Source organism: Chrysochloris asiatica, unplaced genomic scaffold (genome assembly GCF_000296735.1).
Source record: "Chrysochloris asiatica unplaced genomic scaffold, ChrAsi1.0 scaffold00075, whole genome shotgun sequence".
NCBI lineage: Eukaryota > Metazoa > Chordata > Mammalia > Afrosoricida > Chrysochloridae > Chrysochloris > Chrysochloris asiatica.
Window position 1 is genome coordinate 10,985,924 of NW_006408593.1, and position 15,596 is coordinate 11,001,519.

Genomic DNA, 15,596 nt, shown 5'->3' on the forward strand with positions numbered 1-15,596 from the left:
CAAGGAAAGGGAAGAGCACATGCTGAAATCTAAACACTGGGGGCTTACTAGGGAGATTCATTGTGGTTCACCAAGAAAAGTTATTTTCTAATTAGAGGAGGGTAAGGTTGAGGGAGGTGAGGGGCGAAGGGAGTGGTGTTGGAGGAGAGACGGAAGACGGATATTGGGCCATGGCCACCCAAGCTGCTGAGAAAGAACCAAAGGGAAATGATCCGGAGCTATTCACCTCAACCTGACCCCAAGGACTTCCTCTAGGCTAGTCTGATCAGAGAACAGAGCCCTGGGTCAGAAAAGTATGAAGCACAGTGGTGCTCTGAAACCCTTACCCATACACATAGCTTGGGGTGGCAGGGGGACCTGGAGCTCCAGAGCCAAGTTGCATCCTGCCATCATGTGTCACTGGTATTGTGACAGTGGACATGCTATGTAACCGTGTGTGCCTCAGCTTCTCCATCAGAACAAATAGGAGTATCTGTCCACTTCAAAGAACTGTCAAAAGAATTTATGAGCTACTACATGCCAGGGGCTCAGCCCATTCCCTGGGATATGTTCAGCGCCCAGTATATGTTATGACGATCATGATTAATAGGCCAGCAGGTGAATAAGGCAAAGTTAACATCTTAGGGCAAGAACATAACGGGGACCCATGCCACAATGGAGGTTTGAGCAGAATGGTGAAGGAGAGGAGGGCATCATTCTCTTTGACCTGGACCAAATACAAATTGAAATCTTCAACAAAGTGAGGCAGCACTGGAGGCACTCACTCATCTCTGCCAAGAAATTTGGAAGACAGCTACCTGGCTGACTGATTGGAAGAGATCCATATTTGTGCCCATTCCAAAAAGAGGTGACCCAATGGAATGTGGAAATCATCAGACAATATCTGTGCTATCCCATGTGAGTGAAGTTTTACTAAAGGTAATACAAAAATGGCTGCAAGCATATATTGACAGAGAACTTCCAGAGATTCAAGTCAGATTCAGAAGAGGACATGGAATGAGGGATATCATTGCTGATATCAGATAGATCTTGACTGAAAGTAGAGAATGCCAGAAAGATATTTACCTGTGGTTTCTTGACTATGCAAAGGCTTTCAGTTGTGTGGACCATGACAAGCTATGGACAATATTGTGAAGTATGAGTATTCCGGAACACTTAATTGTGCTCATGAGCAATCTGTTGTTGTTGTTGTTATGTGCTGTGGACCAAAAAAGCAGTTGTTAGAACAGAACATGGGAACACTGAATGGTTTAAAATTAAGAAAGGTGTGCAACAGGGTTGTATTTTTTTACCATACTTATTCAACCTGTATGCTGAGCAAATAATATGAGAAGCTGGGTTGTATGAAGAAAAATGTGGCATCAGGATTGGAGGAAGACACATTAACAACCTATAATATGCAGATGATACAATCTTGCTTGCTGAAAGGGAAGAGGACTTAAAATATTTATTGATGAATATCAAAGAGTACAGCCTTCGGTATGGATTGCATCTCAATGTAAAGAAAACAAAAATCCTCACCACTGGATGAATAAACAACATTCTTACCAACAGAGAAAAGAGTGAAGTTGTCAAAGACTTCATTTTTCTTGGATCAACCATTACCACTCATGGAAGCAACAATCAAAAACTCAAATGAGGTATTACACTAGGCAAATCTGCTGCACAAGAACTTTCTCAAGTGTTGAAGAGCAAAGATGTCAGCTTGAAGATTAAGATGTGCCTGATCCAAGCCATAGTATTTTTAATAACCTTAAAACTGCAAAAGTTGGACAGTGAATATGGAAGATCATAGAAAAATTGATGCCTTTGAGTTATGGTGTTGGAGGAGAATATTGAAAGTGCCATGGGCTGCCAAAAGAACCAACAGATCTGTATTGGAAGAAGTGCAGCCAGAGTGCTCCTTGGAGGCCAGGATGGCTAAACTTGGTCTCTCATACTTTGGACATATTGTCAGGAGGCACCAGTCACTGGAGAAGGATATCATGTTTGGTAAGGTGGAGGGTCAGAGAATAAAAGGAAGACCCCCAACGAGATGAATTGACAAAGTGACAGCATCAGTGAGCTCAAGCATGGCACCAATTGTGAGGTTAGCCTAGGACCAGGCAGTGTTTCGTTCTGTTGTGCTTAAGGTCGCTATGAGTCAGTACTGACTCGGTGGCACCCAACAACAACAACAAACAACTTGGAGAAGGTGTCATGGTAGTAATCCTTGGAGGCTGAGCCGAATTTCTTCTGCAGGAGGGGAACAGTGGGGAGGTGGGGGGGTGCCTGGTAGTGAGGTTAGGGAAAAGGAAATGGTCCCATCTGATAGGTGAAGCAGGGAAAAGTCACACAGAGTGGCAGAGTGAGGCTGGAAGGTGCACTGGGACCACACAGTACAGGGTCCAGAATGCCATCATGAGCTAGTTCAACTTTATCCTTCAACAAGGAAGAATCACCTTTCTTCCCAGTGCTGGGAAGTGAGTGATGTAATGGGATCAGATCTGAGTTTCAAAAGCTCTTTCTGGCAGATGTAGGGTGAGGAAAGCTGGAGGCATGGAGGAGGTGGGGCTGCCTCTGCCCATAAAGGAGGTGAACCCAGAAATCCAAGTGTGGAGGCTTCTGGGAGGAGGAAATACTTCCAAGGAGCAGACACCTGGCTCTCACTCTCTTCCTGGCTAAGGCATTGACCTTCTGGGCGACCTTGAGCAAATCACTTTCCTTTTCTGTACTCTCATCAATAAAATGAGAGCAGGGGATCAAGTCCCAGCCAGGTTGTGTGGTCCCAGGATGGGAGTCCCAAACTCAGAGGCCCCCAGGAGCAAGCAGGCAATGTGGGGGAACATCAGGGAGAGGTGAAAACAGTGGGAAATTGGAAGAAATATGCCTGGTCCCAAAGGGGAGGGGCGGCTGCTGCTCTGCCCAAACCACTTTGCCATGTGAGCCAGGGGAACAGGAGATAGGGACAAGTCTTCAGAGTTTTTAAAAAGAAATTGGGAATCTTTTTTTTTTTTTCCATAAGAAATGATCTGTTGAGGGCCGTGGTGGTCCAGCGGCAGGGCACTCACCTTCCACATAAGATACCAGGGTTCACCTCCCAAACAATGCACCTAGTCAGAAGTGGACACTGAAGTGGACACTGCATTTCGCTTTGAGGCCAAACAGGTTTCCAGACTGAGAAAGATGAAGAAGAAGAGACCTGGTGAGTGACTTCCCCAAACCAGCCAGTGAAACCCCTAAAGGTCACAATGGTCCGGTCCAGAACCAATTACAAGGACATTGCAGGATAGGGCAGTGTGGCGCTTCAATGGGCCTGGGGTCGCCAGGAGTTGTGGCTGACTCCACTGACTTTTCAAAGTGTACTCAGATCTTTTGAAATACCCCCTCAGCCCACCAGGTTGAGACACCCTATTTCTAGTACTTCTGGAAATGGGAGACAGAGCAGATGGAGAAAAGAAGTTGGCAGAAGGGACCAGACACTGGGGGGGGGAGGCATCCTGAGCCCCCTCACTCCCAGGTTGAGCACAGGCTGACACCTCCTCACAGCAAACCACCGCTGCCTACTCTGAGGCAGGGCCTCTCCTGAGATCACTTCACAACCAAGAGTCTGTTTTCATTAGAAGCCGAGAGCTGAACCGGCCCCCAAAGGCATGTAAACCAGCTCCCCTGTCTAGGAGGCTTTTAAATATACCTTGTAAACTTGCCTTTCAGACCTGGCACGGAGGCAGCCTTGTCAGAAGAGGCTCTGAGTAGAAGTCTGCAGCCCTGCCCTCATCAATCAGAGCGTAGGTGGTGGGAGGGGAGGGGGCAGGGATTCTCAGCCTGAGGGTGGTGCCAAGGACAGACACCTCAGTGCCTAATCACATCGCAGCCACTGTTGGCTGTGTCACTTGGGCAAGTAGCTTTCAAGTTGCCTTGAAATGTGTGGCTAACAACACCTACATGCAGGGATGATGACTCAACCACCCAGAGATGGGTACGTTCATGATTTTCCATTTCTAGAAGCAGGAACTGGGTTCTAGAACTTACCCAGGGTCAAGACAGTCAGTCAAGTCAGAGGTGGGACTTGAACCTAGGTGATCTCGTTCTGGAGCCTCACCCATGACACTGTTGTTGTTAAGTGCTGTCGAATCGGTTCCAACTCATAGTGACCCTGTATAGGGTTTCCGAGGCTGTACATCTTTGTGAGAGCAGAAAGCCTCATCTTTCTCCCATAGAGTGGCTGGAAGAATTGAACCACCAACCTGATGGTTGACAGTCCAATGCTTATCTTACAGAGTCAACCATAACACTGCTTTGTACAAATGTTCTGGGAGATCCAAGGAGGAGAGGCAAGAAGAGAGTTTAGTCTGAGAGTTGGAGCCACCCCTGCTGTCTTGCAGTGTACTGGGTGGTTGTTCACACACCTTCTCTGGATGGCTACTGGCCTCTAGGTTCCTGTCTGGGGACATTCATTTATTCAGCAAGTATTCATTTAGCATGCACTCTGTGTCAAGGTCTTGGGGAGAAAGCAGTGGACAAGCTACATAGACCAGGTCCCTGACAACGTGGGGTTGGCATTCTAAATATTATAGTGGGAGAAGATAAGCTAGGGAGGGAGGAGTGGGAAAATGGGTGCTAAGGACCAGGAAAGGAAACCTTGGGTGATGCAACAGATCAATGTTATCAGCAGCTAACCAAAAGGTTGGAGATCAGAGTCCACCCCAAGGTACCTTGGAAGAAAGGTCTGGTGATCTACTTAAAAAAAACCTCACAGTGATACCTAGGGCATTCCTTGAGTCAGCGTTAACATAGGATGATTCCCAGATAGAGATGTGTTGGAACCAAGTGTGTGAGTGGTGCAGGGGAGGGGTGGAAGTGACAGAGGGGTTGACATTAAACCTGGTGGTCATGAAAAACTTATTGAGGAGGGGCATATAAGAGGATGATGAGAATGAGTCAGCCGCTTCCCAGACCTGTAAGAGAATCATCCCAGGAGGGGCAACAACATGAGCAAAAGGCTCTAGAAGAGAGCAAGCTGAGTGTTTCCAACAACCAGACAGAAGCACAGAGCTGGTGTGATGCTAGGAGTCTACAACACTTCCTGCCTCCTCAGCCTCCTGAGCTCAAGCCCAAGGGGCTGCTAGCTGCAGGGAGGGAGAGATGGTACTGACAGATTGAGTTCACAGACCTGAAGGACAGGCCCATAATAATCCTGGGTGTAAACTCAATGGGTGTAAACTCCCAACATGCTTAGTCCAAGTGGGAAATTACTATAGCGTCTCTTCTGTATTCCGAGGTACAGCAGTGCATTTGCAATGGGTACAATTTCATTAGGCTCAGTTTGTGTCTTAGGTATCCAGTGCTATTGTAACAAGAATACAGGTATACCTCAGGCTTGGAACTTCCGACTTACATACAACCGATAGTTACAAACCAACCCCCAAAGTCTATTACATTAAAAATTCTAGCTATCTACAATGGTTTGTAGTAACAAAGGGCTCTCCTTTGCAATGTGCATCTAAGCATTATTATTATTGTTGCATTGATATTGTAATAATTATGTTTATAATTTTGTTAATAATATTTTTATGTATCTAGAAGTGTTTGTTAATGTCTTTTATGTACAGAAAATTGTTGTTAAATGCAGTTCCAACTCGTAGCAATCCTGTATAGGGTTTCTGAGTTTTTTTAAATCTTAGCAGAAGTAGAAAGCCTCATCTGATTCTTCAAGAACCAGCTACATTGTAATTCTCAGTCCAATGTTAATCCTACAGCATCACACCAGGACTCCAGCAATAGGAAAGGTGTTGTTGTTGTTGTTAAGTGTCCTCAAGTCAGTTCTGACTCATAATGACCCTGTATAGGGTTTCCAAGGAGCAGCTGGTGAGTTTGAACAGTTGACCTTGATATTCAAATCAACCTTGCAGTCCAGTGCATTAACCCGCAGCACCACCCCAGGACTCATAAACTGACTTAACTGATGTTAAATATACTGTACCCACCTAGTTATTCTGACTTATGTTCACATTCAATTTAAAGACTGTTTTAGGATCAGAACTCATTTGAAATCTGAGGACTGAATATACTGCAAACTGATGGCTTTAACCAACGGAAATTCATTTTCTCGTAGTTTAGGAGGCGAGACATCTGAATTCAGGGTCTCAGCTCTAGGAGAAGAATTTCTCTCTCTGTTGGATCAGGAGGAAGGGTCTTGTTCTTGTCCTTTTTCTATTCCTGAGCTCCAGTCCTGGTGTGGCTTTGTGGATTAATGTGCTGGACTGCAAAGTTGGTTTGAATTGCAAGGTTGGTGGTTTGAGTTCATCAGTTGTTCCTTGGAACTGTGCAGGGTCGCTATGGGTTGCAACAGACTTGATGGCCCTTAACAACAACAACGACTCCTGGGCTATCTTCATGTGGCTTGTTGTCTCTCTTCTCACTAGCTTGCATTTAATCTCTTTCATATGTCAGAGGAGTCCTGGTATGGAGTTGTAGATTAAGAATCCACCAGCAGCCCCTGGGAAACCCTATACAGGGTTACTATGAGTCGGAATTGACTTGATGGCACTTAACAACAACATATCTCAAAAAAGGTCTACTCAAGATATGTTGTTGTTGTTGTTAGGTGCCATCGAGTTGGTATCGACCCATAGTGACCTTATATACAGCAAAACGAAACACTGCCCAATCCTGGGCCAACCTCACTGTTGTTGCCACACTTGAGTCCATCGATGCTGCCACTTGGCCAATCCATCTCGTTGGGGGTCTTCCTCTTTTCCTCTGACCCTCCACCTTACCAAACATGATATCCTTCTCCAGCAACTGCTCCCTCCTGACAATATGAGAGACGAAGTTTGGCCATCTTGGCCTCCAAGGAGCACTCTGACTGCACTTCTTCCAAAACGGATCTATTGGTTCTTTTGGCAGTCCACAGCACTTTCAATATTCTCTTCCAACACCATAACTCAAAGGCATCAATTCTTCTATGGTCTTCCTTATTCACTGTCCAACTTTCACATGTATATGAGGTTATTGAGATATACCGTGCACTAATCCTGTCTCATTCAGATGACCGAATTACTTTTTATTTGTAAGATTTTATAGATATGTTTTCTTGCTAATGCATGCTGAATCACTGAATGCTTTAACAATTTTATTCGGTATGATGGATTTTGATATAGTTTCCAATTCCTCTGGCAGTAGGAATGGGGCATAGTAAAATCTGCTGTATCTTAGCAATTTTACTTGATGGTGTGAAGCTCTTGCACTGACACATGCAGGCACCCTGAGATGGTTGCACATATTGTTCGAGTCTGTTTCTTCTTAGTACTGATTTCTCACTATCACTTTCCAGATCCCTCTACAGGTAAATATTTCCCAACCTTTCGGAGCTATACCTCAGTTGTCAGCCCACTTACTCCTAACTAATTCTTCACAATAAAAGGAGGGCCTTTCTCTTTCTTTGACTTCCTGGTCCACAGTAAACTGACTAATTAGAGAGACCCTGAAGGAATGTTGGTCCCATCTGCCCCCGTTGTTACAGTTCCATGTTGTGAAACTATTTACAATGCCAATAAGGAAATAAGCACTTGCCACCCATTGATGGTGTATGCCTCTGATGAACACGGTGCGCTGCCCCCATAATTCCATTGTGTTCTAAGGAGGAATCATCTTTATTCTTTCCAATTGACACTAATGATGTCCTTTGGGTTGTAGAACATTGACAAAACTGTCACAGGTTTATCATCCTGCCGCATCCTATGAAACAGAAATGCTCCCTGCTGTGAGTGATCTTCCTCTTCATCTGTCTTGCACTATGACTTTTTTCATGTGAGAGGATGAGAAGATATTGTCAAAGGCAATGAATCTATGAGGATGGTTGCATGAATGGTACAATCCAAGTACAACACTCTCGCCGTTTTTCAGTCTGATTTACAAAACCAACTTGTGAGACAGCCAAGCACCGAACTTTGTACCCATGCTTGATGGGCTTCATTAGCATATATTGGTTTATCTCTGAAGAGCTCTTAAACGTCACCAAGCTTTCATCGCCTGCCATGACACTTCGGTGGCGCATAGGAGAGTGCTTCAAAAAGTTCATGGAGAACTGGAATGAAAAGATAATGGGATTTTCTTGCAAACTTTCAAAGTCCCTCGTACGCTTCTTTCAGGAGCTATTGAGAACATTGATAATTGAGTGCACTTTGTGAAGTCGGTCACAGCCACGCTTTTCTTGGTGCATGCTGCTGAATTGCTCTCTATGTCATTGTGGTGTATGGTCTCAGTCAGCTCCGTGAATCTTGTTTCAGTCCTAAATTCTGTAACGGAAATCACACCCAAGAGGGAGTCACTGGACCAGTAATGTCTGAGCTCCAGCAATATGTGTATGCCCCTCAATATATCACTAATGTCTTCATTTCCTCTACAGTGGGGAGGCTGCCAATTTGTAGTTAGCATTCTAATCTCTTGCCCTCTATATCCTGGGTTGCATAAAATTCATTTGGTCTTCAATAATTTCCAAAACCTCTCTGTAAATACAGACAAAAAGTAATCTACTTCTGTATCCCCATGGGTCAGATCTGGGTAAACCATGGCATGTTGCTGAAGCAAGTTTATTATCTTTTCCAAGGAGGAGACAACCTCACACCACTCACCTTCATTTGCCTTGCTTTCATCCCAGGCAACATCATCTGCTTCAACTCTTTATTGCACAGCATCAACTGCTTCATCATCCTCTAATATCACATTAGCACCATCGTTGTTACCATCAAAATGAGCTTCAGTTTCCACAAAGATCTTCAGATTCATCCTCAATTTCAGAGTGAATAGAGAAAAGAAACAATTTAGAATGTCTGCATCCTTCAAAGAGTCCATTTCTAAAAAAAATTAAGAAACGTTTCAGGGGAAAAAAATAATTCTACATTCTGCAAAACCAGGATACTACCAAACCACACCCACACACCAGCATGAAAATACACAAGGAGAGAAATTGCATATGTTCCACCTCGTGTACACAGGCAAGCAGCAAAAGAGTTTGGTGTCATGAGATAGACACTACTTGTTCTTGTTATTGTGAAGTGCTATCAAATCTGCTCTGACTCTTAGCAACCTTGTATAGGGTTTCCAAGGTGTGACTGGTGGGTTTGAACCACTGACCTTGTGGTTAGTGGTCCAGTATTTATTCTACAGCGCCATACCAGAAATCCAATAATTAATTAACTTTTATTGTAAAAGTCCTACTTATAGGTCATAAAATAAAAAGAGAAATCCTTGAGGATTGTAAGAACTATATGCACACAGCTCATCAATGGCTACATATGAGTTTACAATGCACCACTGTGCTTAAAACTAAGTTGCTCTCTTAAACTTCAACCATCATAAAAACCACAACTTCCTTATGAATTGTATTCAAAATACACTTAATAAGGCTTATCTTTATATACAAAAGCCAAAAGACATAAAATGTCTCCAGAGTCAGACCTTCGGGATAACCAGCTCATAAAATAACCCAGCGTTAGTGGACGATTCTTCAGTTCTAAACAGTTATAGATATCCCCACCAGAGGGCAGTATGTACAAGAAGCGGGACACTAGCACCCCCAAGAAACCAGAGAGGCAAAAATGTAACTGGGACTCAGAAGTCCAGTGGGCATGAAAGTGTTAATATAATAAAACCAACCCATTCCTAAATGGGATTATAATCCATTTAGGTTCGAATTTACAACATATATTTTTGGTGGGGGACACAGTTCAGTTGGTAACAATTTGTATAGTGGAATTATTAAAGACGTATTTGGAAAGCATTTCATGTCCAAAGTTTACTGGGGCTCACTGTTTACTCACAAACACATTTGCAACAGAGCCCTTAGACAGCCCTGAATCCCAAGTTCCCTCTACCGCCTCTAGTGGTTTGTCGTTTCATTTTTCTCTCATTGAATCTTATGGCTGTGGACATCTCTGGGTCCTAGCGTGTTTGAAGGGTGACTTCTGTACTTACACCAATACCCCTTGTCACTGATTCATAGGGAGTGTTACTGGGCAGAGGCCAGAGCTAGGGGCTTGAGAAGGGGATAAAAGGAGCCAAGATGCTTGAAGACTAGGGAAGTAGGAATCAGGCAAACGGGAGAGTTCATTATCTCCTGTTCGTCCCATTAACAGTACTGTAAGGAGCCCCTGGAGTCCTAATCTGGTAGCGTAGTGGTTACGAATCGGGCTGTGAACCGCAAGGTCAGCAGTTTGAAACTACCAGCTTATCCGCGGGAGAAAGATGAGGCTTTCTGCTCCCGTAAAGATTCACAGCCTCGGAAATCCTGTACAGGGTCGCTATGAGTCGGAACCGACTCCACGGCACATAACAACAACAACAACAACAAAGGAGGCCGTGGAGTCCTAGTGTGGCACTGTAGGATGAGCACTGAACTGCCAAACACAAGGTTGGTGGTTCCACTAGCCACTCCTCAGAAACCCTATACAGGGTAGCAATGAATCAGAAAACGACTCAACAGCACTTACCAACAACAACAATGTGTTAAAGATTTGAGAAAGCCTGTAAAAGGGGCTTGACATCAACCCTATTACGATACAGTTGTGTCTAAAATGGCCCAGAATTTTTATTGAAGACTTTCCTCCAGCAACCTAAGATTACCTCCTGGCCTCAGATCAAACCTTCAAGAGTCTACCTCTTACGTCTCCTTGTGTCTTGCCAGTTAGGAACAGGCAAGATGGCAGCAGGAGAGTGAAGGAAGTTCTCACTTCATTCTCTCCTTGCAGTCATGCTGTGGGAGAGGGGTCATTCATCCCATTCTGTGAAGAGCCCTGATGTCACAGTGGTTAAGCACTCAGCTTTACCAAAAAGTTGATGGTTTGAACCCACCAGCCACCCTGAGGGAGAAAGATATGGTAGTCTGCTTCCATAAAGATTGCAGTCTAGAAAATCCTATAGGGCCACCCGACTCTGTCCTGGAGGGTGGCTATGAGTCTGAATTGACTGGACAGCAAAAAGCTTTTATTCCTATTCTAGAGATGAGGAACCGGAAGTGAAGATAAGTGGTTTACCTAGGGATAGACCATGTCACCATCTTCTTGAGTAGTATTTCCACCACAGAGGAAGGATGAGGATACTGCCCACAGCCCTGTCTTCTAACTCTGCTCTTCCTATGTAGCTCAAATCTGCCTGATTGCTGAGTCACTGTCTCTAGCTACTGTAGATGTTAAGGGCAGAGTTCAAAGGGGCCTCTCAGGATGCCAATAGTCCTCTCCTTCAGGGATACTGAGAGCCCTGGAGTAGGACACAGGACACCTGCTCTGTCCCTGAGTCACTGTGAGGATTCGGATTTATCCTTCCTCACACCGGGCCTCTGGCTCCTCATCAACAGAAAAGAGGAGAAGACTCAGATATCTTAGATCTAGCCGAAACTTCCGAGGAGTTCCATGACTCCAAACTGGGTTTGTCCTTTGTCCTCTGGGCTGCTCTGATACGGCTCCAAGGAGAAGGGGTATTCTCCTCACTGCAGGAGATTGACACTGGGCCACCCTAGGTCCACAGACCAGAAGTACTAATCAGACACTGGTGGGAAGTGGTCTCACACAGATGCCCTGGCTCCTACTTCCCACACACCACCAGCCTGTAAATGTGTTATGGACTTCACTTGTCTGAGGACAAATGTTTCTCATATCTCATCTACCCCATGAAGAAAATTCCTCAGTGTTCTTCAGTGCTCCACAGAAAGGCAAGGCAGCCAGGGCTGGGGACTGGGAGAAGAGAAGTCAAAGAGGTAGCCTGTGATCAGGAGAAGCTGGGAGCTGACAGGTTTAATAGGTACCAGTCTAAAAGGAGTCCTGGTGTGGCACTGTAGGGTTAGCACTGGACTGCTAACCACAAGGTTGGTGGTTCAAACCCACCTGTCGCTCCTTGGAACCCATATATAGGGTTGCTATGAATCAGAGTCCTGGTGTGGCGCTGTGGGACTGCAAAGTCATTTGAACTGCAAGGTCGGTGGTTCAAGCTTACCAGTTGCTCCTTGGAAACTCTACACAGGGTCGCTATGGGTCGGAATTGACTCGACGACACTTCACAACAACAACATGAACTGGAACTGACTGGATGGCACTTAAGAACAACTCCGAAAGGAGAGTTAGATATGAAATGTTGTTGGTTAGTTATGAAATCGAGTTGGTTCTGACCCATAGCAACCCTGTATAGGATTTCCAAGGAGCGGCTGGTGAGTTTGAACCACCAACCTTGCCAATCAAACTGACTCTGCAGTCCAATGCATTAGCCCACAAAACCACACCAGGACTCCTATGGAATGGGTTCCTAAAATCTAATCCCAGTCCTTCTGTTAATATGCTGTGCGACGGTATGGGTCTCCTAAAGCTGCCATGACAAAGTACCACAAATATGAATGCCTTGAAAACAACGGGAATTTATGACCTCAGAATTCTGGAGACTGGAGGTTAGAAATCAAGGTGTTGGCTAGGTCATGCTCCCACTGGAATCTCTAGAGAAGGACTTTTCCTCGTCTCTTCAGCTTCTGGTAGCCCCAGACATTCCTTGGCTGTGACAGCATCACTCTAGCCTCTGTCTCTGTCTTCTCATGGTCATCTGTGTGTCTGTATTTCTTCCCATAAAGACATCAGTCATATTGGACTAAGGGTCCACTCTGCTCCAATATGAACACATCTTAATTACATTTGCATTGACCCTGTTTCCAAATAAGGTACACTCTGAGCTTCGGGGAAGAACATGAATTTGTTCACCCCATTACAGAGACCTCAGGCAAGTCACTCCCCTCAGGTTTATCATCAATAAAATAAGGAGAGATTAAGTTAGGATGATCTTTATGACCTTCACAGGTTTGTTTCTTGCCACTGGAACTTTGTACATGATGTTCTACCTCAACCTAGAGCCCCGTTTTAGTTACCTGATGCTGCCATAACAGAAATACCACAAGTGGGTTCCTTTAAAGAACAGAAATTGATTTCCTCACAGTTCTGAAACTCAAAGTCCACATGAGGGTTTCAATCATGCCCACCCCTTCTGTGAGCCTCTCTCCTAGCCTCTGTTGTGTGCTGGCAAGCCATGACATTCCTTTGCTTGGAGACAGGTCCTCACATACTGTTGTAGTTAAGGTTTGACTGGGTCAAACTTGACTGGGTCAGGCTTCTCAGTGGCTTGGCAGTTGAGATGTAGCTATCCCCCAAATGAGATTTAATAGAATGTAATTAACTCTATAATGAAGTCGGCTATGAACAGCCAATCAACTGAAAGAATGTTTCCTAAGAGATTTGACCTGTTCCCCATGTATTAGACACTCAGGCAAAGCTTCCTTGCTCTATGGTGGGTCTGGATCTTGCATCTCGCTTGTCCTCCAACCTCCGGTTCTTTGGACTTGAGCCAGCAACCTGCTCTATTATCTGCCTGCCTACCAGCCTGTCTCATTGCTTCACTGCCTGCCATCTGACCTGCTGATCTTAGCTCATCTCACCTGAAATTGGGACTCTCACACCTCTACAACTGTGTGAGCTGTCTCCTTGATATAGACTTCTCTAGAGAACACTGCCTAAGACATTTGGTACCAGGAGTGGTTCTAGAGAAACACAATTATAAGGCTGGGTTTTCTAAGTTGGTTCTCATGTCTGACTACTTTAATGGCACTGGTAGCTATTAGTTTAGAGGGCACTGCTAATCCATTACATTAGGTGGCAATGTTAATACACAACAAATACTTGATCCACCTGTAGATAAAGTACTGATGACAAGTGAGAATCAGAGGACCTTGTGTTTGATTTTTTTTTTTTTGCCATTTTGTCAGGATAGAAGTATAGGGAAGCTGGTTAGTTGGTCCTACTGAAACAGGCCAAGTGGGAAAGGAAAGAGACCAGCTCAGGGCTTTGGAGTTACAACACAAGCAATGCATAAAAGACCTCAAAGTTTCTACTTGTGCCCTGAAAGAAAGCTGTATTTCTTGTAGCAACAGAGCTGATAATGCCGAAAATCATACCCAGAGTCTCATCATAAGAGTGGCTGAGTTATAATGCTGCCTGAATTCTCGATCTTGAATAGTATATGATGTTAAAGTGAGGGCATTCATTGGGATAAATGGGACCCTGAAACTTGGGATGGGGACAGATGGGCAGATAATCAGGAAGCTTGGGACATAGCCCCTGAATTCTGTGGAATCACTGTCACCAACAGCACTCCTCCTCCATCTCTGTCTGCTGACACATTATCAGTAAATCCACCATCCCCTTTGCCCACACTCCATGGGATTCACCCAACTGCCTGCAGAAGTGATGTCTGAGGCATTGTCTGGGGTCTCCTTCAAGGTCAATGTCTTGCAAGACATTGCTGACTATTCCCAGGAAACATTTTCACCAATTATTGTCCCTAGACCTAACGTTGGAGCTCTGGTAGCGTAGTGGTTACAAATTGGGCTGCTAACCTCAAGGTCAGCAGTTTGAAACTACCAGCAGTTCTGAGGGAGAAAGATGAGGCGTTCGGCTCCTGTAAAGATTTACAGGCTTGGAAACCCTGTACAGGGTCACTATGAGTCGGAACCGACTCCACGGTACTTAACAGCAACAACAACAAGACCTAATGTTACTGTTGTTGTTAAGTGCTATTGAGTTGGTTCCGAACTCATAGTGACCCTTTATAGAGTTTCCAAGGAATGGCTAATGGGTTTGCACTGCCAACCTTGTGGTTAGCAATCCAGTGCTTCTATAGCGCCACACTAAGATCCTAGACTTAAGTCCTATCGAGTCCCAAAAGGTGAAGTACAAATTGTGACCCAGGAAGACATATGCTACATTCCAAAAGAACAGCTTAATTTTTCTACTGTCTACAAACAGAAACCAGGAGACTATGTGTGGGAATGGCTACTAAAGGTGTAGTATAGTGGTGTGAGACACAGAAGGTGGGATCAGTGTGAGTTTATTGATACGGGCCCACTAAGCACAGATTTTTCATTTGATGTTTCTGCTCAAGAGGTTAGGAGAGGATCAAATAGTTGATTTGGTTGGTTCACTGAAGCATAGATTGTACAGTGGCCTATAATACATCAAGTTGAAGTACCAGACCTATCTTGATATTCTGGCAAGACAGAAGGAAGAAATCCAAAGGCTTCAGGAAGCTGGCATGTTAGAGTGGATTTATCAGGAGGAACCCATAAACCCACACATGGAGTGCCAAGTGAACACACCTTTGACCACAACAGTAAGGAACAAATTTGTGACGGAGCCCTAGTCTCCTTAAAGACTGCTATGCTTGCTATTTTATGTAAGCCAGATTTGATAGTGGGAACTGCTCTAATTGAATTAAGACAACTGGTGAGATGCTGTAGGATAAGCACTGAACTGCTAACCCCAAGGTCGGTGGTTCAAACTCACCATTCGCACCTTGGAAACCCTATATCGGGTCGCTGTGAGTTGGAACCCATTCGACGGCACTTAACAACAACACTAAGAAGTAGTGTGTTGGAGAACAAACAAGATGGCGGATCGGGCGTACGTATAGCAGAGAGCTCCGCCAACAACAACACAGAATACCCGACCAAGCAGGCTCAGGGGCTGGTCCCAGAACTCTGAACCACATATAAAGGAATACTTTGAAGGTTGGAAGGCTCACAGCTGGGG